The sequence below is a fragment of the Camelus bactrianus genome, chromosome 6 (genome assembly GCF_048773025.1).
Source record: "Camelus bactrianus isolate YW-2024 breed Bactrian camel chromosome 6, ASM4877302v1, whole genome shotgun sequence".
In the NCBI taxonomy this organism is placed as follows: Eukaryota; Metazoa; Chordata; class Mammalia; order Artiodactyla; family Camelidae; genus Camelus; species Camelus bactrianus.
Window position 1 is genome coordinate 111,638,489 of NC_133544.1, and position 26,359 is coordinate 111,664,847.

General features: G+C 37.1%; 1 protein-coding gene and 1 pseudogene across 1 annotated transcript in view; both read left to right on the forward strand.

The window, feature by feature from the left end:
* The window catches only part of LOC141578019 (junction-mediating and -regulatory protein-like), a 136,373-nt gene that overhangs the window by 62,098 nt on the left and 47,916 nt on the right, over window positions 1–26,359 (forward strand). The gene's annotated exons all lie outside the window — the stretch shown is intronic.
* LOC141578018 (large ribosomal subunit protein uL16-like) overlaps window positions 1–26,359 on the forward strand; it is a 66,545-nt pseudogene that overhangs the window by 36,829 nt on the left and 3,357 nt on the right.

Sequence of the window (26,359 nt, forward strand, 5' to 3'; positions counted from 1 at the left end):
TTGCTTGTCTGTGAAGATATTTATTTCTCCTTCTATTCTAAAGAATAGACTTGCTTGATAAATTATCCTAGGCTGAATCTTTTTTGTTTGTTTGTTTTTCATTCAGGACTTTGAATATATCTTGCCACTCCCTTCTGGCTTGTAGTATATGTGTAGAGAAATCAGCTGAAATCCTTATGAGTTTTCCTTTGTAAATAACTCTGTTTTTCTCCTTATGACTTTAGAATCATTTCTTTAGCTTTAACCCTGGCCATGCTGATTATAATATAGCTTAGTGTGTGTCTGTTTGGTTTCTTCTTGTTTGGGTCCCTTTGTACTTCCTGTATTGGTATATCTGATTGCTTCTTTATGTTTCATAAGTTCTTAATTATGATTTCTTCAAATACCTTTTCAATCCCTTTTGCTTTTTTTCTCCTTCTGAGACTCCTGCTATGTGTAGGATTTGGCAAGATTTATATTATCCCATAGGATAATTGTTTTCATTGAATTTTGTTCTTTCATTGGTTTTTGTTTGTTTTCCTCTATTCTGTTCTGATTAGTTGATTTCTGTTGTCCTGTATTCTAAACCACTTATTAATTCTTCTGCATTAAGTAGCCTACTTTTTTTTACAACTTTTAACTCAGCTCTTATCTCAGCAAATTTGTTTTCCTGTTTTAATTCACTCCTCTTTATAAAGTTTCAATTTCCTATTTGACATATTCTGTGCCTCTATATACAATCTCTTTTTGTGTCTTTAGTACTTTTATCTCTCCTCTTTTGAAAACATGATTTAATAGATTATCAAGGTCTAATTCATTGATCATTCTTTCAGGGGATTTTACCTGTTCTTTTAAATGGGAATTTTTCCTCTACTTCTTTATTTTACTTATATCTCTCCTGCATTATTGATTATGGAGCATCAGTTATCTCTTCTGTTTCTAAAGGTTTTCTTTTTACTTATTTACCTAAAACGGGTGCAGAAATAAAGCTAAAAAAAATTAAAAGAAAAGAATAAGATTTGAAAACAGATTATGCACAATGACAGAAGAACAAGTCAAAGAAAAATAAAAATTGAGACCAATTTTAAAAGTCTTAAAATTAGAAAATAATATCTGAAAGCTGATTATAATAAATAAGAGAACAAAACAAAGACATTAAAAGCAAATTGTAAGAAATTTAAAAAGCTTAAAAGAAGAAAAAAATTTGAGAACATAGTCTAATCGATAATAGAAGAATAAAGCAAAGAGAAATAAAAATGAAATTGAGACAAACTAAAGACAACTTTAAATATTTTAAACTCCAATTTTAAAAGGGGTTTAACAGAAACATAAAAATCTTTTAAAAGTAAAAATTTAAAAAGTAAATGAAAAAAGTGAAAAAATGTGAACGTGTTCTTTTGGGCACTATGTGCTCTTAATAATTTTGTTGATAGCTCTGTCTGAAGTATGGGTGGTTACTATGTCTTCCTGTCTTTTGCCTGTTATCCTTTTTGTTGGGGATTTGGCCTGTGATCTGGTAGCAAGAGTCTTCCCTTGCTATTAAATGAGATCTCCTTTTTATTTTGTGGTTGTCACTGCTCCTGTTCTCACCCTGCTGCATGAACTCCAGTCACTGGTTCCAGAGGCCCTCCAGTTGTGCCCCCAATCTGTGCTTCTCCTAGTGCCATGGGTCATGTCTCCTCCAAATGCTTCATTGTGGTGGTGCACTTGTGCATGGTAGGTGGTTGGGTCTCTCTGCCTTTCAGTGCCCCTCCCAACTTCACTTCAGTTCCATGCTCTTTAGATGGACTTGGATAAAATGGCCATACCAGTCATCACCCCTGCTCTGTGCCAGAACTCTTCTTGTTCTTCTTAGAAGCATGAGTTCACAGAGGTACTGCAGCAGAACTTTCCTATTTGCCTGGGCCTGTGAACAAATCTGAGTCCCACCTATGAGGTTTCAGAGCCCCTAGTTAGGGATTGAGATTTCAACCCTGCCTCCACCTCGGTGCACATTAGAGTATATGGTGGGTGTGGTTGAGTCCCAATTGTCTTCTCCAGAAAAGGCACCAGATATGATGCCACAAGTATTCAAAGACAAAAGCTATGGCACCCCTCTGCCCAAGGCACACCAGCAGTGTTGCTTTGCCTTTTTTTTTTTTTAATATTTTATAGGGTACTCATGTTGTTCTGCTCTGTATACCTTTCCAGCGATGGCACACAGCACATTGAAATCTCCTGAGGTTGCCTCTGTACAGTTGGCCCGAGTCCTCCATCAGGCTCATGCAGTCTGTTTCATCCCACACCTGCTGGTTGGTGTCTAAGCCTGGGGATCATGAGGATGCTTTTTGCCCCATTTAATTTTGTTCTGTCAGTTAAGGGCTATTCTATACAATTTCAAGCCTCAGAGGTTCCCCCTCCATCCAGCTTACCTCTTCATTGGAGTGGGAGAGACCCAGCAAATAAGCACTATACCACCTTTGCTGCTCCCTCCCCATGGGACTGGACTGCACTATTTCCCTTTTTCTTCCTTTTATTTTCCTTTTCTCCTGCCAGATTAATGGCGTGTTTTGTCTTTTGATGAAAGTAAGGTTCTGTCAAAGTTCAGCAGACTTTCTGATTGGATAGGTGGGTCAGTGGATGTCAGTCTTGGTGCATTTGTGGGAGAAGGTGAGCTAAGGGTTTCGTTCTACTCCACCACATTGGCCCTTCTTGATTTTTTCTTTTTTTAAATGTACAGTAGTCTAGTGTCTGTATGTGTCAACTGTAGTGGGATTTTGTCCAGTAAACCTAAAATTTCTACTTTCAAATAAACTACTGGGTTTATAAAAAAGAACTTAATTAACAGCTGCAAGCCAGCATCATCTATTCAAGGGTGTGTTAGAGAAGGATGGAGGGGAGGAAGGGGAGAGGGGGAAGAGACTCTAAGGGTGAGAGAGTGGGTAAGGGGGAAGCCCTACCTGCTAAAACGTGGATGCTTGCTGCCATTCAACACAGCTCAGTGCCGGGGCACCCCAGTTTATGCAGGAAGAGCTAGCTGTCTGGACTCTGATCTACAGACACTGCTCTCAGCTTCTACTCTAGAGTTGAGCTGGTGCTGCTGGAGGAGAGTGTGGAGTCAGGGCAACAGTGGTTGGATGGCAGCCTCTGATGTTAACAAGGAGCTGTGAGTTCAGACTTGCTCCTTAAGCCCCTAAAGGACAATGAGCAAGTGAGTCCATCTAGAGAGACAAGGAGGGAGAGGACCCTGTGGTGCTCCCACTGACTATCCAAGCATCCAACTTAGAATTCTGCCTCAGGCTGACATCTTTGACCAAGAAACAACACAGGTTGCTTTTATTTCCTAATTTAATAAAAGCCTTTTGCTCACTTCCACGGGAAGCATAATAACAAATCTGAGCTACTTTAAGAAGAAGGAAAATCCTCACTGAGCACCTACCCTGCACCAGACATGGTATAAGGAACTTCATGGCTGTGATCTCAGTGACATCTGACAAGTCACTAAGAACTGGGATGAAGGGACATGAGCAGAAACCAGAAGACAAAGACAGGCTGAAGGCAGATGTCATAAAGAAAATTCCACAAGGATGAATAGCAGAAGCAGAAAGTGGAGCTGGTGTGGGACCACATGGGCAAATTCCTAGGTTTGAATTCCAATGAACTAGGCAGGGAGGTAATCCTGGACTTAAAGCATAAAGATCATTGGTTTCACAGTTTCTCTGCATGACCAATTATTTTTGTTTGTTTTTCCTTCTTGCTGTCCTAGATTTTCCGAAATGGCAATTTTTATACTTCTTCATCAACCATTCCCTTGACTGCTTCTCTTTCAACTCATATGCATAAAATACTTCACCCCAGGACCAGATAACAAATCAGTTAATAACAGGAAGGATAAGCCTTCAGAACTTGCCAAGCAAAAGGAGAGATTGGTATGCACTAAGGTAAATATGTGAGATGATGTATAATTGAACTTTAAGTGAGTGGATCACAGTAGTGCTCAAAAAGTTCAAAGAGGAAAGGAAGGCAGGTGGAAGTGGTCCTGTTTGTGTGTGTTTGTGTGTTTAAGCATGCGTGCTGGGAGAGGAATTGAGTAATGGATGAAGACATCATGCAAGATGGCTGAAGTGTCAGTAACAATCTTTGGATATGAGTTGAGAAAGGGAAATAAAAATGTGAAGTTGGAAATGATGCTTGAGGCCAGAATGTAAAAGTCCTTTAAGGTCAAATTAAGATGTGCTATCATATTTTATGTCTCGTATTTCACACCAATTTAAGTGTTGACCCTCTTAGAAATGGTGAATTAGAGAGGAGATGAAGGGTTCCTTTAAAGAAGAAATCTAGACAAACCACAGCACACTGAGGCAATGGTACCCAGCAATTGCATTCCACAAGATTAAGTACATTAGCATTTCTACAGAAAAATAATAATTTATATCACTGTATGTTTCCTACTACTTACAGAGTTAGAAAATAGCTCAGTAACATTGAATTTGAAATATTCAAAGGGTGACCTAGAGAGACACCAATTAATCTTTGGTGTGGTTGAGTGGGTGTTTCAAAATGTTTCAGTTTTTCCTGATAGTGGCCACTTTTATTAGGTATTTACCTAGAAGCAGATTTGCTGGAATAGGTTTATCTGTATGTTCAGGTTGAAGTGGATACTGACAGATATTTGCTTCTCAGGTGATTGTAGCAATTTACATGCTCATCAGCATTGTAGCATTCTTTATGTGCTCCTGAAAGTTGGGAAGTTCTGAGCCTCAATTCAGTTCTACAAAGGGTAAAATTTTAAGCAATCTCCTTTGTATTTCTCATGCATACCACATTTTTAGTTATTACCAGTGGTATAATAAATAAAATATCTGTCCCTTATTTCTGGTACCAGACACAGAACTTCAAAACTCTTGGAATTTCTTGAGTGAGAAGAGTGTCTCTTATGCTAATGAGGTGACTCATGGTAGTGGGCCCCAAGTTAACTTCAGCATGAAGGCTAATCCCAGAAAGACCAGCCACATAATTAGAGGGTTGAAAATTAGGGCCATGCTGAACTCTGTGAAGGTGGGAGGAGATGGTGCTGGAGATGGAGATTAATCAGGTGTCCAATGATTTAATAAATTATAAAGCCCAAGTAAAAACTCTGGACATCAAACTCAGTGATGCCTTCTGGTTTGTGAATACCCTGACTCCACTTGCAGCCAGTGTCTGAGGTTGGCATACACTAAGTCTGTGTAGTTTATTTGTTGAACAACTTAATGCACTGATTCTAACCTGAGTCTTACATCCAAATCTTGAATCATTCTGGAAGTATAAAGTCTATGAGCTTGTGTCTCTTATGGTGAAGCTTGACATTTCTGTCCATGTAGGGAGATTCAGGAAAGGTATGACTAAACAGTGGGAACATTACTGTGTGGAAAAAGGCATCATCATTGGAAATGAAATCCTCTAACACAACTATTTTCAGTTCAAAGCAAGCCAAAACAAATTGACTATTCCACTTGTGACCTAGGCTGTGAGCATTGGTCTCTCCAGTAAGATTTGGCTTTTCCAGTAAGATTAACAAGAGGACAGATGACTGGATAAAGAAGTTGTATATTTATACAATGGAATAATGCACATCCATAAAAAAATAATAAAATGATGCCATTTAAAGCAACATGAATGGACCTGGGGAATATCATTTTAAGTGATGTCAGAAAGAGAAAGAAAAATGCCATATGATATCACTTATATGTAGCATCTAAAAAATAGTTGAAATTATTAAAAAACAAAAAAGACTCACAGACATAGAAAACAAACTTATGGTTTCCAGAGGGAGAAGAGAGTGGGAAGGGCTAAATTGAGAGCTTGAGATTTGCAGATACTAATATATATATAAAATATAAACAACAATTCCATACTGTATAGCACAGAGAACTATATTCAATATCTTGTACTAACTTATGGTGAAAAAGAATATAAAAAAGTATATATGTATGTTAATGTATAACTGAAGCATTATGTTGTACACCAGATATTGACATAACATTGTAAATTGACTATACTTCAGTAAATAAATATAAATAAATATATATAGATATATTTTAATTATGCATTAAAATTCAACAGTAAAATTTTATTCTCTAAAAGAAAGAGGGGAGTGAGTGGAGAAGCAATTTGAAATGTGTTTTGTATTTCATTATCTCATAATATAAGGATGATTCTAGTCTATAATTAATAAATAACTTGCAAGGCTTAAACCCAGCAGAGAAAATATTTAAATATTTACTTTTGGGGAATTAGATTTAGACCAAGAGGAAAAAAAATCTAAAACTGATATTAGACATCCATCAATAAACATTCAAAATAAATTCAGTGTCTTCCAGTATTAGACTGACATGTTCACCTTTATTTCCTAGAATTATATGAATTGTGGGGGAGTGGAATTAAGATAAAACTATGTTGGGCTTTGGATGTCTGGCTAAGGCATTTTAGTTTTAAGTTTTGTTCACAGGGGAGAGTGGAGAACTTTTGGAAGGCAGCTATACTCACCACTATATGCCTTCAAGTGGAGAAGTTTTGATCAGTAGAGGGAAGAGAAGAAATTAGTACCACAGAAAAAGGCATTATCAAGGAAGGTAGAACAAAGATAACTGATGTTCACTGTACATGGCTACCAGACTTTCCATCAGTTCATCCTTTTATTGAAAATTCATAGGATTACACTTATATTTACTTCTTCCCTGCAGAATGTGCTGTCAATTTTTTAAAAAATAAGAAATGCCATGTTAATTTTCAGACAGGTATACAATATCTGTCTGAATATATCATGGAAACATTGAGAATTCTGGCCAGTTATTAGTAATTTCAGTATCAAATTTAAGAAAGAGGAGTCAGGAGCAGCCAAGATGGTGGAGTAGAAAGACATTAGTAGCTCACCCTTTCCCACAAATACACCGAGAGACACCCCGGGACCTACCCATTCACTCAGAAAACCTACTGAACATTAACAGAACATCACCTTCTTCAAAAGACAGAATTCACCACAAATCTGGTAGGAAAAAAGTAAAAGGAAAATAGCGTGGGATGGATCCCACAGTGTGGGAGTGACAAAGGAGGATTTGCACTCTTAAACTGGGGGGGAAGGGGGGACTCCAAGTCTTGTATCTGTGCAAAGTAGCCCTTGGCCCACAAAACAATAAGTAAAATGAGCACTAAATTTCCCTGTGACCTCAGCCTTAGACACAAACCAGCAGGGGGTGGGCTGGGAATGGCTGCCAGAGCCAAGTGGTGGACTGGGGCCAACTGCACAGAGGCAATCTCAGGGGGCTGAAGTATGCTATGAACTATGTCTGGGAGGGTATAGAGAACAGAACAGCCTGAGTTCCCCATAAAATTAAAAAAAGAAAGCAATACTGCTGGTGTGCATTGCAGGGAGGAGCACAATGAGGCTGGGCCATAGCCTTTGTCTACACAGGACTGTGGGACCATTGCTGGTGTGTTCTTAGGAGAAGAGAGGCAGGGCTCCACCACAACCACCATATTCCTTAGTGTTCAGCTCCCAGGCAGAGGTGGATTTGAAACACAAATTCATATCTAGAGGCTCCACAACTTCACAGGCAGGACTGAAATTTGTTTACAACACCAAGCAAAGGGGACCATTTTGCTATGCAGGTGCCTTTGCGGACCCACACCTCTAAGACAATTGGGCAAGGACTAGAGTTCTGGCACAGAGTGAGGGTGAGTGCTGGTGTGGCCATTTTCTGTGAGCCCACCTACCCTGAGTGGATGCAGCACTGAGAGTAGTTCTGACCAAGTTGCATGACCTGTGGGCGTCTGGGAAGAGTGAGCAGAATTTGCAAAGTGGGGTGATTGAAGGGGCAGCGTTTGGGACTTGGCATGATGCTGATCTGGTAGCATGAATGTAGTCACTGAGTGCTGGAAGCCCTACTGGTGTAGGCATCTAAGACAAGTGAGCATAGTTTGTGTATCAGGGAAAGTGCAGGTGCAGTGTTTGCTGCTGGGGATGTCACTGACCTGATAGTGCATCACCAACCAAGTGTGTGACCCAGAATTCAGTGGAATTGGGGGCAGAGAACCTGGGGGACACCAGAGCAACAGACTGACATTCCTGTCACTAAAGCTAGGACAAGGTCAGTGTCAAGAAAAAGTACTTAAAGTGCTCCAACACCACCTATTATGCACCAGAGTTCAGAACCAGGTCTGGAAGCCTCACTCCCAACAAAAAGGAAACAGACTCAGTCCCTGACAGAGATATGACAACCACAGAACAAAAAGGAGACCACACTAAAAAACCAGAGAAGGCTCTGGTCACCACAACACCAGCCACATCCCTAATCAAAAGGAAAACAGATAACACACATGGAAGAAAGATATGGCTACCATCCATAGTAAAAACAGACCTAGTGAAAAAATTATTAGGGGTGCGCAGTCTACACAGGAACACATCCTCTTCAAAAAAAAAAAATCCCTTGAAGGCCAGAGAAGATAACTGATACTTCATAATCCATAGTGCCAGAGAGATATAAGTAAAATGAAGAAGGAGGGGAATGATTCTCAATTAAAAGAACAATAGAAATCCCCAGAAAGAACAGTCAATGAAATACATCTGAGTAGTCTACTAGATCATGACTTCAAAACTGGAGGGATGAAAGCACTGAAAGAAATAAAAGAGACTATAAATAGAGAGAGAGAACATTATGAAAAGGAAATTGAAACTATAAAGGGGCGATAATTAAAAACATAATACTCAATGGCTATGAAAAGAGCCAAGCTATAGGCAGTCAAAAGCAGACTAGACAATGCAGAAGAATGAATAAGTGACTTAGAAGACATGATAGGAGAAGTCACCCAATAAGAACAGCAGACAGAAATGCAGGAAGAAAAAAAAAAGAACAATGAAAGCAATATAAGGGATCTATGGGATAATATATAACATTCCAACCTATGTATAAGAGTGGTCACAGAAGGAGAAGAAAAAGCAAAAGAGATTGAAAAGGTATTTGAAGAAATCATGACTGAGAATATCCCAAACCTAAAGAAGCAATCAAATATCTAAGTACAGGAAGCACAGAGAGTACTGAAGAAGAAGAACCCAAATAGACTTACACCAAGACATATTAAAATTAAGATGGTGAAACTTAAAGATAAAGAAATGATACTAAAGGCTGCAAGAGAAAAATGAATTGTTAGTTATAAGAAAAACCCCATAAGGCTATCTGTTTGTTTCCCTTCACCAACAGTGCTGGCCAGAAGGGAGTGGCAATATATATTAAAATTTCTGAATGAGAGAAAGCTGCAACCTAGGATAATTTATGCAGTAAGGCTGTACTTTAGAATAGAAAGAGAAAGAATTTCATAGACAAGCAAAAACTAAAAGAATTCAGCAATACTAAGCCTATGCTAAAGTAAATAAAGATAGGTTTACTCTAAATAGAAAATAAGCAGAGGAGAAGTGCAAAGATGGTGGAGTAGAAGGACACTTGTAGCTCACCATCTCCCACAAATACACCAAGACTGATATCCATGAACCCACCCACCCAAACAGAACAATTGCTGAACTTTGACAGAACATTGCCTTCTTCAAAAGACCAAATACATTGCCAATCGAGTAGGAGAAAAGGGAAAAAAAAAAAAAAAAAAGGAAGAGAAAGGAAAATAGTGGGGAAACGATCCTGCAGGGAGAGAGTGACAAAAAAGAAATAGCCTTCATTTGCTGGGTCTCATTCACTCCAAAGGAGAGGTCAGTGGGATTGAGGGGGAACTTCCAAGGCTTGGATCTGGATGGTATGGCCTTTGACTGACAGAACTAAGTTAAGTGGGCACAAAGGATCCCTGTAATCCCCAGGCATAGACATCAACCAGCAGGGTTGGGACAGGACATGCTGCCCAATCCAGGAAAAGGATATGGGCCAAATGTACAGAAGCAAGCTTGGGGGACTTCAATGAGCTGTGTGCCATAGCTAGGGGGATATACAGATCAGAAAAGCCTGGGTCCCTTATAAAATACACACACACACACACACACACACACACACACAAAGCTACACTGCAGGTGTGCCCTAGGGAGAGGGGCACTGTAGCATTTGTCTCTGCAGACCCATGGCACCATTATTTGTGTATCCTTGGGAGAAGAGAGGCAGGGCTTAACAACAACCATATTCTCCAGTGTGCAGCTCCCACATGAAAGTGGGGTTGAAACCTGAAGCTATACCTAGGGTTCGGCAACCTCATAGGTGAGACTGAGATTTGTTTACAGCCCCAGGCAGAGGGAATCTTTCTGCAAAGGTGCCTCTGTGGACTCGTGCTTTTAAGACAAATGAATAAGAAGAAGATATTTGGCACAGAGCAGGGTCAAGGGCTAGTGAGGCCAGTTTCCCTGAGCCAGGGACATGACTGGTGGGCCTCTAGAACCAGTGAGAGGAATTCAGGCAGCAGGGTAAGGATAGTGTCGGTGACAACAACAGAACAAAAAGGAGGGCCCAGTAAATAGCCAGGGCATGCTCTTGCCACCAGAACACTGGCCACATCCCCAACCAAAGTAATAACAGGCAAAAAGGAAGGAAGGAAGACTTGGCAACTACCTGTGAGTAAGAAAGAACTCTCAACAAAATTATAAGGGAACAGTCTATAGAGAAATATATCCATATTTTCTATAATTTTTATGTTTTTAAAATATTTTATTCATTAATAACTTAAAATTTTTCTTTAAAATATTTTTATTAATTTTAAATTGATTTCAACTTGATTTTTATTTGTTTTGTTCTTCTGTTATTGATTATACACTGTTTTCAATTTTTTTATTTTACATTTCTCTTTTATAGTTTTATTTCTGCATCCACTTCAGATAAATAAATGAATAAATAAAACCTTTCAGGACCAGAGTAGATAACTGATACTTTATAATCCATAGTGCCAGAGAAAGATAAGAAAATTAAAGAAGCAAAAAATCACTCCCAATTAAAATAACAAGAGAAATTCCCTGAAAGAATAATCAATAAAACAGAATTTGTTAGTCTACTACATCATTATTTCAAAAAATGACTGATCACAGTACAGAAGGAAATGAAACAAATTGTGCATAGAGACAGAGAATATGTCAAAAAAGAAATTAACACTATAAAGAGGAGCCACATAAAATTGGAAAACCCATTTATTGAAATGAGAGCTAGTGGGCTAGATAATGCAGAGGAATGAATAAGTGACTTAGAAGACAGGAAAACAAAATCATCCAATCAGAACAGCAGAGAGAGAGAAAAAAATCAATGAAAACAATATAAGTGATATATGGTATAATATAAAGTGTGTCAATGTATGCATATTTGGGGTCCCAGAAGGAGAAGAAAGAGCAAAAGGGATTGAAAAGGCATTTAAAGAAAAAAATAACTGAAAACTCCCCAAACCTAAAGAAGCAATCAGATATCCAAGTACAGGAAGCACAGAGGGTCCAAAACAAGAAGAAACCAAACATAACCACACCAAGACATATTATAATCAGGATGGCCAGGTTTCTACTGAAAGGAAAAAGAACATAATTGGAAAGATGATAACTACAATGAATAACAACAGGATAAACAAGAAATTGTAAGAGAGACGTCTAAATCATTAAGAGTGGGAGAAGGGAGCAAGAAAATTAAGAGTATTTTTCTTTTCTTTTTCTTTTTCTTTTTGTTTTTGGCAGGATGGTTTGAACTTATATCACTATCTGTTTAAAACAAACAGATATAGTAATGGGTTAGTATATATATAAAAGAGTAACCACATGACAAAAATTAACAACGGAGACACACACAAAATAAAACAGAGATAATACAAGGAAAATTATCAAACCACAAAAAGAAAAAGAAAAAAAAAAAAAAACAAAGAGGAAATACCAAATCAACTGCAAAACTAAGTTCAAAATGGCAATAAATACAAGTCTATCAATGATTTCTGTAAATGTCAATGGACTAAATGCTCCAATCAAAAGCCAGAGTGGTATATTGGAAAATAAAACAAGAACATGCAGTATGCTGTATACAAGATACACACTTTAGGGAGAAGAAGAGACATAGAGTGAGAATGAGAGGATTGAAAATGATATTCCATGCAAATGGAAAAAAAAACAAAGTAGGAGTAGCAATACTGATTACAGACAAAATAACTTAAAAACTAAAGCCATAAATAATGATAAGCAGGGCACTATATAATGATTGAAGGCAAAATGCAAGATGAGGATAGTATACATGTTAACATACAAGAACAAAACATAGAACCTAAATACATAAAGTGAATACTAACAAATATAAAGAGAGAAATCTATGGGAACACAATCATAGTAGGAGATTTTAACACCCCATTCACATCACTTGACAGGTTTTCCTGACAGAAAGATAAAGGCAAAACAGCAACTAAATGATACAATAGAACAATTAGGCTTGGTTGATATTTTCAGAATATTACATCCCCAAAAATTACAATATACATTCTTTCCAGTGCACATGGAACACTTTCTAGGATGGGTCATGCACTTGGGCACAAAAGAAGACTCAACAATTTTAGGAAGATAGTAATTATTTTAGGCATTTTTTTCTAAACACAATGCCATGAAACTAGAAATCAACTACAGCAAAACGTAGGAGAAAAAAATGACAGGATGATGATTAAATAACATGATACTAAGAAACCAATGGGTCAATGTTAAATTCAAAGAAGATATTAAAAAAATACTTTGAGACAAATGACAAAAATCACAACCACACAAAATCTATGGGATGCAGCAAAAGCAGTCCTAAGAAGAAAGTTCATAGCAATAAAGGCCTTCCTCAAAAAAGATAAACAATCTGAAATAAGCAACCTAACCAACCAACTAAAAGAATTAGAAAAAGAAGAGCAAACAAAACCTAAAGTCAGCAGAAGGAAGAAAACAATAAAGATAAGGGAGGAAATAAATAAAATAGAGATTTAAAAAAACAATAGAAAAAGTCAATCAAATGAAGAGAAGGTTTTTTGAAAGAGTAAATAAAACTGACATGCCTCAGGCCTAGCTCACAAAGAAGAGAAAAGACAGAGCACAAATAATTAAAATAAGATAGGAAAATTGAGAAATTACAACCAAAACCACAGAAATTCAAAATATCATATGAGAATACTGTGAACAACTTTATGGAAAATAAATGAATAACCTTGAAGAAATGGACAAGTTTCTGGAAATATACAGTCCACAAAGACTGAATCAAGAAGAAATTGACCACTAGAACAAACTGATCACTAGAAATGAAATTGAATAAGTATTAAAAAATGAACAGAGTATTTACATAATCTCAGAATATTTACATAATCTCAAATTAATAGATGCTAAAAACAGTGGGTGAAATCATGATGAAGAACAGAATATTTACATAATCTCAAGTTACTGGTTAGTCACAAAGGAAAAAATAACTTTATAGGGAAGAAACCTAATAGACACCACCTAGTGAATTGATGAACTTAGCCATCACCCATAAATGGAAAAATTGATATCTTGTGCCATCTAAAATAACACCTTGGGAAGAACATAGCATCACTGATGCCTGTTGTGCTCCTGCTAAGAATACATGACATGGAACTAGTCATGAGGCAATATCAGAAAAATATAAAATGGACACTATAAAATTAATGATATATGTTCTTGAAAAATCATAAGATCATGAAAGAAAAGAAATGCTGAAAATTGTTCCATACTAAAGGAGAATAAAAGTACAAATCAAATGAATGTTATTTTTCAATATCTGAGCACAGATATTAGATATTATAGATATAATATTAGACATTTAACTCTTATAAGAACAAAAAATCATGATAAAAATTTTAAAGGAAGATATGCAAATGTTTCATCTAATAGAAAATAATATGAGAGAACTTACTTTAAAAAAAAAGGAATGGAAAACATGAAGTTGAAAAGTATAACTGAATTTAAAAACTTGCTGGAGAAATGATAATGCCAAGAGAATGACAGAGAAGACACTTACTTGGAGAAAATCTTTTCAAAAAGCACATCTGATAAAGGACTGTTATCTTCAATATACACAAAACAATTAAAACTCAACAGTGAAACAAAAATACCTGATTAAATGTAGCCAAAAGTCATTAACAGACATCTCATCAAAGAAAATACACAGAGGGCAAATAAGCATATCAAAAAATGTTCCACATCATATGTTGTTAGGCAAATGGAAACAAAAATATTAGAACACCCCAAATTCAGGACACAGACAACACCAAGCCCTGGTGAGGATGTGGATCTATAGCACTTCTTATTCATTGCTGATGGGAATGCAAGATGGTAGGGAATCTGTGGAAGACAATTTGTCAACTTCTTAAAAGGCTAAACACTCATGCACAATATAATCCAGCAGTTGCACTCCTTGGTATTTACCAAAAGGAGTTGAAAACATATGTCCACACAAAAAACAATTTATAGATGTTTAGAGCAGCTTTACCCATCATATCCAAATCTTGGAAGCAACCAAGATGCTCCTCATTAGGTAATGGATAAATAAACTGTGGTACAGCTGGACAATAGAATAATACTCTATCCTAAAAACAAATGAGCCATCAAGGTATGAAAAGACATGGAAGAAATTTGAATGCCTGTTTCTTTTTTTTTTTTGAATGCCTATTACTAAGTGAAAGAAGCCAATTGGAAAAGGCTACATATTGTATGATTTCAACTATGTGACATCCTAGAAAAGGCAAAACCATATGAACAGTAAAAAGATTGGTGGTTGCCAGGGATTTTGGGTGGGAGAACTGAATAGGCAAGCAATGAAGATTTTGAAGCTGGTGAAAATACTCCACTTGATACTATAATAATGGATGTATGTCATTACACATTTGTCCAAATCCACAGAATGCACACCAAGAGTGAAACTTAATAAAAACCATGAGCTTCAGGTGATAAAGATGTGTCATTATTAGTTCATCAACAGTAACAGATAGAAACATCCCCCACCAAAGTGGCCTAATAGGGAAGGCTGTGCAAGTATGGGGACAGGGCATATGGGCAATCTCTGTACCTTCCTCTCAGTTTTGATGTGAACATAAAACTGCTCTTGGAAAACATCTATTTAAAGTTTTACTAGTCATAACCACAGAGAATCTATGCTTTGCAGGAAAAGCAGTCCTAGGAGGGAAGCTCATAATAATACAGGACTTCTTCAAAAAAGAAGAACAATCTCAAATAAAAATTCTAACCTACTAGCTAAAACCAAGAGCAAACAAAAGCAAGTCAGCAGAAGAAAGAAAATAAGAAAGATCATGGAGGAAATAAATAAAGATTAAAAAACAATGGAAAAAATCAATCAAACCAACAGCTGGTTTTCTGAAAGAGTAAACAAAATTGACAGATCTCTGGCCAAGCTCATGAAGAAGAGAAAAGAGAGAGCAGAAATAAACAAAATAAGAAAGGAAAATGGAGAAATTACAAACAATACCACAAAATACACAATGTAATATGAGAATACTATGAACAACTATAAGGACACAAAATGGATAACCTAGAAGAAATGGACAAGTTTCTGGAAACATAGAGTCCACCAAGACTGAATGAAGAAAACTTGACCACTTGAACAAACCAATCAGGAGAAATCAAATTGAATTAGAAATAAAGGCTTACCTAGAAACAAAATTCCAGGACCAGAAGGCTTCACTGAGGAATTTGACCAAACATACAAAGAACTCATAACAATCCTTCTTGAACACTTCCAGTAGACTGAAAAAGAGAGAGTACCCCCAAACTCATTCTATGAAGCCACCGTGAGCCTGATACCAAAAACAAAGTTACTACCAAAAAACAACAATACATACTAATACCACTGGTGATCATAGATGCAAAACTCCTCACCAAAATATTAGCAGAGTCCAACAGCACATAAAAGAGATCATACACCATGATCAATTTGGATTCATCCCAGGAACACAAGGATGCTGCACCATACATGAATCAATCAATGTAATGCATCACAACAAGAGAAAACACACACACACACACACACACACACACACACACACACACACACACAATCATCTCAATAGATGCAGAAAAATCATTTGATAAAATTCAACACTAATTTATGATAAAACACATTACCAAAGTGGTTATGGAGGGAACATAGCTCAACATAAAAAAAGCTTTTTTTTAACTTTTAAAAATTGAGTTATAGTCATTTTACAATGTTGTGTCACATTCCAGTGTAGAGCACAATTTTTTAGTTATACATGAACATACATGTATTCATTGTCACATTGTTTTTTGCTGTGAGCTTCCACAAGATCTTTATATATTTCCCTGTGCTATACAGTATAATCTTCATAAAGGACAAGGTTGTCACTCTCACCACTTGTATTCAATATAGTCTTCGAATCCCTAGCCACAGCAATCAGGTAAGAAAAAAGAAATAAAAAGGATCCAAATAGGAAAAGGAAGAGGTAAAATTGTGACTATATGCAGATGACATGATACTGAATACAGAAAAATTTGAAAGTTTCACACAAAACTAAAACTAATAAAAGAATTTGGCAAGGTAGCAGATACAAGGTTAATGGACAAAAACCGGTTGCATTTCTTTATACAAATAATGAATAATCAGGAAAAGAATGTAAAGAAACACTCCCTTTTAAAATAGCACCCAAAGTAATAAAATATCTAATAATAAATTTAATCAAGGAGGTGAAATTGTTATAAATGAAGAACAATGAAACTGATTAAGGAGATTAAATAAACCTGAAAAAATGGAAAGATATCCCATGCACCTGCCCAAGGCAATTTACAGATTTAATGCAACGTGTATTAAATTACCTAGGACATACTGCAGAGAAATAGAACAAATCATATTAAATTTTATATGGAAACACAAAAGACACAAAATTGCCAAGGCATTGCTGAAGAAAAAGAATAAGGCTAGGGAAATAACCCTCTCAGATTTCAGAAAATACTACAAGCTACAGTAATCAAAACAGCATAGTATTAGTACAAAAACAGAAATATGGATCAATGGAACAGGATAGAAAGCCCAGAAGTAAACCCAGAAAATTTTGGTCAATTAATCTTCAACAAAAGTGGCAAGAACATACAATGGAATAAACAGAGTCTCTTCAGCAAATGGTGTTGGAGAAACTGGAGAGCATCATGTAAATCAATGAAGTTAGAATACTCCATTACACCATACACAAAAATAAATGTAAAATGGATTAAAGACTAAAACATAAGACAAGACACAATAAACTTCCTAGAAGAAATCATAGGCAAAACATTATCTCACATACATCTCAACAATGTTCTACTAGGGCAGTCTACCTAAACAACAGAAATAAAATCAAAACTAAGCAAGTGGGATATAATTAACTTACAATCTTTTGTACAGCAAAGGAAACCATAAACAAAACAAATCGGTAACTTATGGAATGGGAGAAAATATTTGCAAAAGATGAAACTGACAATGGCTTGGTCTCCAGAATATATAAAGAGCTCATATGACTTAATAAGTAAAACAAACAACCCAATCCCAAAATGAGCAGAAGACCTAAACAAGCAATTCTCCAATGAACACATATAAATACCCTATAGGCTCATGAAAAAAATGCTTAATATCACTAATTATCAGAGAAATGTAAATCAAAACTACAATGAGATATTATCTCACACTAGTCAGAATGGCCATCATTCAAAAGTCCACAAATGAAAAATGCTGGAGGGGTTGTGGAGAAAAGAGCACCCTAATACACTGTTGAAGTCAATGCAGTTTGGTGCAGCCATTGTGGAAAACAGAATGGAGATTCCTAAAAAGACTAAAAATACAAATAACTTATGATGCAGCAATCCCACTCCTGGGCAATTATCCAAAGGGAACGCTAAATCAAAAATACGTCTACACATCCTACAGCCAGCATAGTACTCAATGGTGAAAAACTCAAAATCTTCCCACTAAAACCTGGAATAAGACACGGTTACCCACTATCAACAGTCCTATTCAACATAGTCTTGAAAGTCCTAGCCACAGCAATCAGGCAAGAGAGAAATAAAAGGGATCCAAACTGGAAAAAAGAGGTAAAAGTGTCACTATATGCAGATGACATGATGTTAAATATAGAAAACCCAAAAACTAGTAGAAATAATCACAGAATTCAGCAAGGTAGCAGGTTACAAGATTAGCATTCAAAAATAAATTTCATTTCTTTACACTAATGATGAATCAACAGAAAAAGAATATAAAGTTTCAATCCCCTTTAAAATAGCTCCCAAAGTAATAAAATACCTAGGAGTAAATCTAACCAAGGAAATGAAAGACTTCTACACAGAAAACTATAAAACACTGATGAAGGAAATTAAATAAGACTTTAAAAAAGTGGAAAGATATCCCATGCTCCTGGATTGGAAGAATCAATATTGTTGAAATGGTCATATACCCAAGGCAATCTACAGATTTAAGTTGATCCCTATCAATTTACCCAGGACATATTTCACAGAAGTAGAACAAATCATAATAAAATTTACATATTCTTGTTTAATAAAAGCTATTTTTGACAAACCTACAGTCAGCACAATACTCAATTGTGAAAAACCGAAAACCTTCCCACAAATATCTGGATTGCACTTGGACCAAGAAAAAAATTATTAAGTAGGACATGATTAGAACAGCTGGTGCAATTTGAATATGAACTGTGGCATACATAATAATACTGAATCAGTATTAAGTATCCTGATTTTGATAAATATATTGTGATTGCATAAGAGAAAATCTTAAAAAAATAGTCACTGAATTTGAGACATGATTTTTATAAATTATAATCAGATCATTCAGAAATAGATATGCCCAGGAGTGGATCATGCAATAAGTCTATTTTTAGTTTTTTGAGACACCTCCATACTGTTTTCCATAATGGCTGCACCAAGCATATGATCTAGTAATCCCACTCCTGGGCACATATCCAGAGGGAACTCTAAATTGAAAAGATACATGCACCCCAATGTCCATAGCAGCACAATATACATTAGTCAAGACATGGAAACAACTTAAATGTCCATTGACATATGACACTATAAAGAAGCGGTGTTATATTTATACAATGGAATACTATTCAGCCATAAAAAATAATAAAATCATAACATGGATGGATCTAGAGATCATCATTATAAGTGAAGTAAGCCAGAAAGAGAAAGAAAATATATGGTATCACTTATATGTGAAATCTAAAAAATGAAAGAAAAGGAAGAAAGTACTGAACTAATCTACAAAGTAGAAACAGACTTGCAAGCATAGTAAATATTCTTATGGTTACTGGGGGAAAGCGAGTAGGAAGGGATAAATTTGGGAGTTTGTGATTTGCAAATTTGGGCCACAATATATAAAAACTGGATTAAAAAAACAAATTTCTTCTGTATAGCACTGGGATCTTTATCTCCTTCTGCTTTTCCAATTTGGATCTCTTTTATTTCTTTTTCATGCCTGAGTGCAGTGGCTAGGACTTCCAAGATTATGTTGAACAGAAATGGTGAGAGTGGACAACATTGCCTTTTCCAAGATTTTAGTAGGAATGTTTTCAGCATTTCATCATTGAATTTTATGCTGGCTATAGATTTGTCATAAACAGCTTTTATTATGTTGAGATATGTTCCCTATAAGCCCACTTTGGTGAGAATTTTTATCATAAATTGGCATTGAATTTTATCAAACGCTTTTTCTGTATCTATTAAATTCAAAGAAGAAATTATATGGAACCACAAAAGACCTAGAATTGCCAAAGCATTACTGAAGAAAAAGAAAAGAGGCTGGAGCAATAACTTTCCCAGACTTCAGACAATACTACAGAGCTACACTAATCAAGATAGCATGGTATTGGTACAAAAACAGATACATGGAGCATTGGAACAGAATAGAGAGCCCTGAAATGAACCCACAAACTTTTGGTCTACTAATCTTCAACAAACAAGGCAAGAATATTCAATGGAATCAAGAGAGTCTCTTCAGCATACGGTATTGGTAAAACTGGACAGCAGCATGTAAAGCAATAAAGCTAGAACACTCCCTTACACAATACACAAAAATAAACTCAAAATGAATCAAAGACTTAAACATAACACATGATATAACAAACCTCCTAGAGGAAAATATAGGCAAAACACTATCTGACATACATCTCAAAAATATTCTCCTAGAACAGTCAACCCAAGCATTAGAAATAAATGAAAGAATAAACAAATGGGACCTAATAAAATTTACAAGCTTCTGCACAGCAAAACAAACCATAAGTAAAACAAAACGACAAGCTAGGGAATGGGAAATAATTTTTTTTGCAAATGAAATTGACAAATGCTTGATCTCCAGAATATATAAGCAGCTCACACAATTTAATAAGAATAAAAGCAAACAACCCAAACCAAAATGGGCAGAAGACCCAAATAAGCAATTCTCCAAGGAAGACATGCAAATGATCAATAGGCACATGAAAAAATGCTCAATATCACTAATTATCAGAGAAATGCAAATCAAAAGTAAAATGAGGTATCACCTCAAACAAGTCAGAATGGCCATCACTCAAAAGTCCAAAAATGACAAATGCTGGAGAGGCTGTGGAGAAAAGGGAACCCTCATACACTGCTGGAGAGAAGGCAGTTTGGTGCAGCCACTGCGGAAAACAGCATACAGATTCCTAAAAAGATTAGGAATAGACCTAACATATGACCCAGGATACCACACCTGGGCATATATACAGAAGGATCCCTACTTCAAAATGACACTTGCACCCCAATGTTCATAGCAGAACTATTTACAATAGCCAAGACATGGAAAGAGCCTAAACATCCATCAACAGATGACTGGATAAAGGAGATATGGTATATTTATAAAATGGAATACTATTCAGACATAAGTCCGACAACATAATGCCATGTATATAAACAGAGACAGAATCAAAGACATAGAATACAAACTTCTGGTCAAACAGAATGAGGGTGGGAAAGGACTGGGATAGCAAAATGCAGAAAATATATCCAAGACTGTACTGTGTATCACAGGGAAATATATACAAGATTTTGTGCTGGCTGAAAATGAAGATAAGAGACAATGAATGTATATATGCTCATGCATAAAAGAAAAACTGCTCTACACTGGAATATGAAACAAAATTGTAAAATGATTATGAATCAATAAAAAGTTAAAAAAAGAAATTTGATAGGTGACATAATAGAACGGCTAAATAAAGGATTTGGCAGACTAGATAATGAAGAGGGACTTGAAGTGTTTGAGAAGACACGAGAACAGAAAAACGTCAGTAAAAAGATGACATAGAAAATCAAATTAAAACCAATGCAAACATTGCTGTTGAAACCTAGGAAAAGACAAAGGATGCAGGGCTATGACATATAGGATTCCCAGATGAAAAAGCAAGATAATCAAAGAAAAAAGAAAAAAGAAAAAAGAAAAAAAGCTCTGAAAAGCTATTCGAAAAAAATCAGACTGAAACATGCTGAAAGCCAAGCAACAATCATCTATAAGAAACCAGGAAGCACGGAGCATCCAAAGAAGGCGGAATCCCAATAGACTTACAAGCAGCTGTATTATCATTCAAATCATCAAAGTTCATGATCAAGCGAGTGACTTTGAATGCACTTAGAGTAAAGCTACTTAGTCACAACAGAACCTCCAGAGGGATTTCAGCTGATATCTCGACAGATTCATTGCAGGAAAGGAAGCAGGGACAAGACACAGACCAAATTCTGAATGAGAAAAAGCTGCAGTCTAGTGTAGCCTATGCCACAAGACTGCACTTTACAATTCTGGACAATGTAGAGAATTTCACAGACTGGTCAATCGTAAAAGAAATCAGCAGTTTGAAGTTTATCCTAAAAGAAAGTTTGCGAATTCTCCCTTGAATACAAAACAAGCAAGATTATCTGGAAATAAGAAAATCATCACTGGAAATGCAAGAAGTGCAATGACTTGCAAAGAATAAACAAGAAGGCAAAGAGGACGTCAAAATCCTAAAGATGGGAGAGGGAAGCAGGAAAAGATAGGTGATTTTCAGCACTTCACTATGTGAATCAGCTTATATGTCTCTCTTAAACAAACGGAGGGATACATGGCATAATGTGTTTGAAAAACAAACAAACAAAAAACAAACAAACAAACAAACACCAAAAGCATACGGTTGACTGACATATATCCGACGGAACCAAGAAAATTCAAAACAAAATACTCAAGGTGATGTCAAGGATCATTCAGCATGCTTTGACAGAGTTTCGCTGCATGCATCTACACAACACACTTGTATTTAGAAAACAGATGCGTGCACTAATATTCATAAATATTGATTCATAAGAGCATATCGTGACCTAACCCAGATGACTATTTTCAATAAAATGAATCCATAGTCCGTGATATAGACTTACAAGCCTTCCATCAGGATGAATGAATGGCATATTCAACCCTACGAACAGATTAAATGGCATATGCCTATAACAAAGACAAGTAGCTCTGCAAAACCGTACTAAGAGTAAAAGAGACAGACAGAAAAGTAGATATTGGGATTGGATTCGTTTCTAGGAAATGCAGCCCCCATGAAGCAAATGGATCCATTGTCTGAGAGCGTGGGTGATTCAGCAGAAAAGCAACAGAAAGATATGCATTCTGGCTGAATAGATATGATGCAAACATAAGATTCCTGTAGTGCGTCTTTGGGTACTGTTAACTGTTAGAATGTTTAAAGACATGTGAATATACAAACTTAACATGGACATAATTCCTCCGTTTGTACTACTTATACAGAAAGGAACATAAGGAAAGAGGAATGGAAAATAAGATCCATGGGACACTAATGGAGAGAAACACACTTAACTTAGGAAAGTCTCATCTGATACAGCCCCTCCCCCAACACTGACAAGAAGTTGCAACCATTGGGGATGGCAGTTACCGGTTGAATTCCAGGTGGAAACTTGTTGTTTACCGCGTGTCTTGTTGTGGCTGGTGGATCCAAAATAAGTAGGTGAACCATGTGGGTAGATCAGTGTCATGGAGGGGTGCAGCCCTCTGAAGGTTGGGTTATGTGTCCTGATAGGGAAGCTGTGTAAGTTCGAGATAGTGCTGCTGCCCAAAGGCCTGAGTTCACGGGTCAGTTTCCAGAACCTGAAAGGTCAGACAGTGGAAGTTCTGCCTGTATTCAGCTTACTGGTGAGACTCCGAGTTACTTTGAGACATGCCCAGTCCTGTTGAAGTCAACTTTATGGGAGACACGAAGGGAAGTTGGCAGAAAAGCTGGATGCACGGATTGAGGGGAGATGCGAACACTTTGATGATTGTTGTTCTGCTACACTGGAGATTAGTGGTATGGAGAATTCTGTACAGAATGCTAGGCTTGAAAGTCATTCATGAGACATATTGAGCCTCACTGATACTGGCAGAAAACTGTGGAGGGTCAACGTGCACTTGAGGAAAGTTCTCAATTCACTGCTCCAAGAATGGGTCCAAGATTCTGGACGTCTAAAACAGAAGAGATGGCAGAGATCAAAAAAGCGCTCATGTTCTTGAAACAGGTGGTGAGAATCCACACGTCCCAAGGGGCAATAACAAACCAATAAGACCACCATGCACAAAGCCCTGGTAAGCCTTCTCCCAGGGTTGGGCCTAGATATCAAGCACATTCTCTTCCCTCCCCACAACTCAGGCATCCATTTTAAAGCATCAGCACCTGAGCTGCAATGAAGACATTAGGAGCAGAGCAAGCCCCTCCTAGGATCAGTGTTCAAACACCTTCACATTCTGTGCACAGCAGTGAAATCCTTCATGGTCAACTACTCTCGACTAAAACAGATTGGAAATGAATTCTTAGGTCACACAATGAAATGATGACCTTCCACTAGATTCAGCAAATGCTGGGTGTTTGTCTACTTTGGGGTGAAGGGAGTGTGGTAAGTGAGGGGAATATTTGACTGAATTTGAATATTTAGTAGGCCTCAGTTTTCCAAGACAGTATAGGTAACAATTATAAGTCAGTTATTGAAATGAACTGTAAAAGTCACCATAGACATGTAGGGACGCATATTGTGTGGATTTTCCTTTCTCTTCAGTCAAGTCCCGGGTGCAGGATATCATGGGGTTGCAGTCTTGGATGGGTTAAATTGCTTTACCAAACATGATCGGATGATTAAGTATTCTCATGGTTGATAGAAGAGCACCTTGTTCTCCATAGACTAGCAAAGATGCAGCAGTGTTCTCATAGCTATGATGCCTCTGGGTACTATTGGAAGCAAGCCTACATGTCAATATGTTGTTTGTGTTTCCTTGTGTTTTCCTAGAGAGAAAAGTTGCCCCTTTAATCACCAACATTGGCAAGTATGTGTCATTGGGGGAAAGGGCAGCACATCAACTAGGGGAACCCAGGGTGGGGGTTATTTCATGGTTCCAATATTTATTTCATGTTTCCTGTTGTTGAAGGCATCAACAGTAAAGGTTTCACCTGTTCCCTTCAACACTTTGGACTGGCATTTTACATTTTTCTGTCTATTTTCCTCTTAGAGCTGACAAACTGGTACCTGAATATGACTAGACTGGATTCGGGTTAGTTTTAGTATGTTTTGAAAATTAACTTCATTTTCATACAAATCCCAAAATATGTAAATCAATTCCATTAACCATGTGAAAGACTGTAACTGAGGAATCAACACAATGTCAATACTGGTGTTTTCAGAAAAACCCTCCCACCATGGCGGTACGGATAATAGAGCTAAAGAAGAATCACTTTTCTGTGAGTTATAATGAAAAATGTTGATTTGTCTATGTCCATTTGGCAGAGTTCCAGTGCAAATTTCGCACACTCGCTGCCATATACAGAGCAATATAATTATTGACTCACCCAGCCCTTTGCTAAGGAACATGGCTAAGAGTGGTCTCTTACTTGTAAAGACAGAAAGAGGCCTCACAAAACCTGGAAGGAGCAGGAAGAAATGTTGAGATTGGAAATTAGTGCAGGACCTGACCTCTGGTGAGGTAGAAGCTAAGGTGAATCTCTGCTTTACTGGGTCGCAAACACTCAAGCGGACAGGACACTAGAGTTTGAAAGTGCTGCACTGAGTGTTAGCAGAGGGCACAGCAGATGCTTGGCTGACAGAACTCAAAGAAATCGTACAAAATAACCCCTGAGTTGATTCCCAGACCAAGATATGAGCTGCCAAATTTGAGCTAGCAGGAGCTGTGCAAGATTAGGGACAGGGCTAAGGATGATGGCACACACTGAATCTCAGCGATCTGGAGGGTGTATTGGATTGTGGTTTGTCCTATCAAGAGAGCAAACCGGCCTGGGATCCCAATGAGAAAGCAACCAAACTGGCGGGCGAGTTTGACTTTACTGAAATATCCCATGGCCACATCCACAGCATCTGTAGTCCAAGGAACCAATTTGGAATTTTGCAAATCGAACAAGTGTGGGGCTCAATGAGAGATATCATTCATCTGGTTTCAATGATCTACGGGTCCTTGAGGTTGAAATTGGTGTCCAGTACCATAGGATCTTCCATATTCATAGCTAGGACTGGGATTAGGATTTGGTAAGAGGCAGTGGATGCAGGTCAGCTCTGTAGTAGTCTTCATGATCCCATGCCACCAGAATGAGAGGACAAAGATGAGTGGTTCCTGTCCGCTGCTTGAGAAGATGAAGCGTTTAATTCAGCTTTATCTCCCAAAGGCAGATGCTACATTTGGGATGGCACTGACATGTTACGGCAACGAGGACATCAAGGTGGGGCTGTGGGATCATTGCAGCAGTCCCTGATGCATGACATCCTTAGATATGTTTCCACTGGTGTTTCTGTAGACAAAGAAGCTCTGGGAAGACCTTGTACTATTGGGACATACCACTGCAATAAAAAGGACAATTGCACTGTCACAATGGTGTTTTGGAAACACTCCAAATTGACATACAGCAGCCTGCCAAGCAGAAACCTTATAGAAGCTTCGTTTCCACAAGGGAGAGGGTCCATGCACGTTCAGAGCTGTGATATAATCGTAATAAAAATTAAGTTCTACTAAACGACAAGAGTAGGTTTTGTACATGACAACCACTGCAACACCAGCAATTAGAGATATACCACACTACACACACAGAAAAATAACATTGCATCACTGTCTAGGAAATATTGTCCTCACAGAAATATCATGGAATTGCATACACCCAAGAGACTAAAATTTTCACTTAAACAAGCCCAGCAAGTCTACATTATATACCTGAAAATACTTGACCAGTAGAGTTACAAAACTATAGTAAAAGAGACAGGAAGTACCATTTTCACTCCAAAAGGGATTGAAGGTTCCAGAAAATGGTTTAAAGAATTAGACTCTGAAACAATTCCAGAGCAAGCCTTGAAAAGGTTGGTGAGAGAAGCACTGAAGAACAGTAT